Below are 3,860 nucleotides of genomic sequence, written 5' to 3' on the forward strand. Positions count from 1 at the left end.
AATAATGCAAGCCTGAAACTGAAATACCTAGAAAGGTGAACTGAATCTTTGGGCCTCTGGAAATAATGCAAGCCTAAAATTGAAATACCTAGAAAGGTGAACTGAATCTTTGGGCCTCTAGAAATAATGCAAGCTTGAAACTGAAATACCTAGAAAGGTGAACTGAATCTTTGGGCCTCTAGAAATAATGCAAGCCTAAAATTGAAATACCTAGAAAGGTGAACTGAATCTTTGGGCCTCTAGAAAGATTTATTACCTCCTCAAGTAGCATCAAACAATTCCATGCGTGCACCACAAATCTATACCAAGTATTATCAGGATCTACTTTTCCAAATCAGAATTAGCGCTAGAGCAAGAAAGATCAATGATATGGCCGTGAGACAGAGAAGGAACGAACAAACTCACCCCTCTCGCGACCTCCCTGGTAGATGCGCTGCCGCCGCGCACGACAAAGGGAGAAAAACGACTGGTGAAGGGGGAGCGGCACGACGTTCGAAGGCCGGAGGGAGAGGGTGGCCGGAGTAGGGCGGCAGAGGCCAAAAGGAGAGGGCGGCCGGAGGAGAGAGAGTGTGAGCGACGCTTGGGCGGGCGGCCCTATGGGGAACAGAGAGGAGTCGTGCGAGAGGGGGGGGGAGCGATCTGGTGCGGGCAGGGGAGATTTTTTTAGTTCTCTTTTAGTGGGCCCGAGGATAACTAACCCGATTAGAACCTCTCCATCGGGCTAGTTTTTTTAGGTGGGTTAGAGCAAACTAGCTCAAACTAACCCCTCTTGTTTCGATAATTTGAGGCTATTTCAACCCAAACTAGCTCTAACTCAGGGATTCAAACAAAGAGGAGTGTTACTGTACATGCTACAGTGTGGACCGTAGCACATTGTTTTTTATGGCCATATCACCACATTGTTTTCTACTGTTGGTTCACTGGGCTACTGTGGTTCGCACTGCTGGTTCACTGGGCTACCATGGTTCGCACTGCTAGTTCACTGGGCTGCCGTGGTTCGCACTCCTCCGACCTGAGTAGTAGTAGTACTAGTATATACCGCATCGTTCTTTGCTCCTTCTTACTACTCCAACATGTGGGAGAGCCAGCATCCGGGTCGACGTATCATGCACCAGATTAGAGCGTGGAACAGAAGGGGGGCATCACCCTAGTCGGAGCGCCAATAATTCATGACTATAGTGAGTGGTCATATCACAAGTCTTTCCTGCAGTAACGCGCCATCAAATCACACAACCTAACCTTTCCAGCAGTATGTTTGAGAATCCGCCACTCGCTCACCCTCCTCACCTCTCTATCAAACCGCCGACCGAAAACTGCCGCGTGTACTGCCCGGGAAAAGCCCCGCCCTCAACTTTTAACTACGCGAAAATAGTTCGAGCTTGTTCGTTCTATGTAAATACAGTACTTACTGTATGTTTATTCACCCGTGGGGTTGTTCAATGAATGGAGGGGCGGGGAGCACAAGTGAACAATACTGTAGTACTACTAGTAGTAAGTAGGAGTCGTACAGTAGTCACCTTAAATAGAGAGTTTCTTTTCTTTAATGCCACATACACAAATTGAAACGCTTGTTGTGGAGAAAAAAAGATAATAACTCCACTATATATGGACGCAGGGGCCCAAGCGCTTGCTTTACTAGGGTTGCTCTCTTCATTCTCTCATCCTCTCCAGATATAAACAAGATAGCGGTAGCGACATTTTCCCTCTGCTCACCGTTGGTCACAGATCCGGCCGGATCCCTTCGGCCGGTGTGTGTAGAGGACTAAAAGGTGCATCGTTCACGCGGTCATCGCCGCTGAGGGAGGAAACCCACAACTGCCGGAGGGGCCCAATCCTTTGCCAGTGCCGTTCTCTCCAACACAGTGCTGGCTCGGGAGGTCCTCCGATCCTTCTTCCTTCCTGTCGTATTGTCCGCAGATCCGACCTGCCGCCGCCAACATCCCGGCGACCCTCAGGTATAAGTTCTTCGAAAGCGGCCTTGCTCTACTGCCCCAGCTCCCCACGTGTCTGCATGTGCATCTTTTTCTACTCCCATAAGCTCTTCCAAAGCCACCTAAGTTTTTAGTATTATTAGAGGTAAAGCTACTTCATGCATTCGAATCTAGGGCTTTGTTCAAACAACGAAGAAACGGGGAAAGTTGTAGAATGAATCTAGGACTTGATTCAAAGAGGAAATAATATGGTGAAAGTAGTAGAGACCGGATACCCAACCGGTCTCTTGGTTGAAAAGGGAAATAATGGGAAAACGCAGTACAAACTGGATAAGGAACATATCTATCATTGGTTGAAAAAAGGATAGAAAGTGGCGGCTGGTGGACAAGTCAACAGAGTATGTTCAGGATTAGATTTGCTGCCATCACATAGTAAAAGGTCTCCATGATTAGATTTGCTGCCCTCACATAGTAAAAGGTCTCATGATTAGATTTGCTGCCCTCACATAGTAAAAGGTCTCAGGATTAGATTTGCTGCCCTCACATAGTAAAAGGTCTCCAGGATTAGATTTGCTGCCCTCACATAGCAAAAGGTCTCCAGGATTAGATTTGCTGCCCTCACATAGTAAAAGGTCTCCAGGATTAGATTTGCTGCCCTCACATAGTACAAGGTCTCCAGGATTAGGTTTGCTGCCCTCACATAGCATGAACAAACTCAGCATCACCACTTTATGCCTCCTTGTATGTACATTGTGCTGATGCGTCCACTGTCGCATGTCCTTATACCAACCTTTTGCTGTTGTTAATGTAAGGGCGCATGTAAAATGAAGCGATCACACTATTACCTTAGGGACATGTCTAACCAGTGTTATTGTTAATCTAATGCCTCCAGTGATAAGATGCAATTAAACTGTGTTGCAAATGGCACTCCTGCTGTTTTCCCCAGTATGATAAGTAAGTTGCTCCTTTATGCTATTGAGTGTCCTGGTGTCCCCACGGTCCCATGCCCTTAAACCAACTCTTTAGCTGCTGTTGATTTACTGTGTCTAGTAAACAAGCAATGCCACCATTAAGGTAATCCCATATTTGAGGAATCTCATTGTTGATCGTAATGCTTCTGGTAACATGAAGCATTGCTGACGTTTTAAAATTTCTACTGTCCTTGCGTGATTGCCATGAACATAATTAAGATGCTTCTTTTCATTTTGTATATGTTTCATATATTCTTATTGACCAGCAACTGTTTACTTTCTATCTTTTTGTGCAGATAGGGATATCCATTTCACCTTGTTGCTGTTGTGACCTTTTGGTGAACTGCACAAAACACTTTTTTTTGGAATGAGTGTCTTGCGCGGTTGAACTAAAATGTCACGTGGGCAACATCTCTCAATTTTGGTGGAACTGCACAAAATGGTGATTGAAGTTTCCAAAATCTTCATCAAGTTCTGCTGGTAATCTCGTGCAACATTTTATTAGCCTTTGCAAGATGGAGCCGTCACTGTCACCACAATGGCACTTTATTTTAGTGGAACTGCACAAAAGGATAAGAAAATTATAGTTGCACCTTACATGAGCCGGACAGCCAACCTTAATGTTCCTCAATTTTAGTGCAACTACTAAAGAAGAACCTGCCAGCTCACGAGAGCAAGTACTTCTTGCTAGCTGAATGATGCAATCTTTGCTTCATTTCAGGTGAACTGCAAAAAAGGCGCATGAATTGAATCATGGAACTCTAGGAAGACCTCATCCTGGTGGAGCTGCAGGTTGAGTTCAAGGAGGCCGCTATTAAAGTGAAATCATGCTTTCCTGTCTCCTTGTTTGTGCTGTGCAAACATGAATACTCAACTACATATGTTGTGACGGTCAAGAGCATTCGCCAAGTTCTTTGATTTTATGACATAGCTAGCCAAGATGGATTTAATCCCGATA

The sequence above is a fragment of the Triticum aestivum genome, chromosome 7B (genome assembly GCF_018294505.1).
Source record: "Triticum aestivum cultivar Chinese Spring chromosome 7B, IWGSC CS RefSeq v2.1, whole genome shotgun sequence".
Classification (NCBI taxonomy): Eukaryota; Viridiplantae; Streptophyta; class Magnoliopsida; order Poales; family Poaceae; genus Triticum; species Triticum aestivum.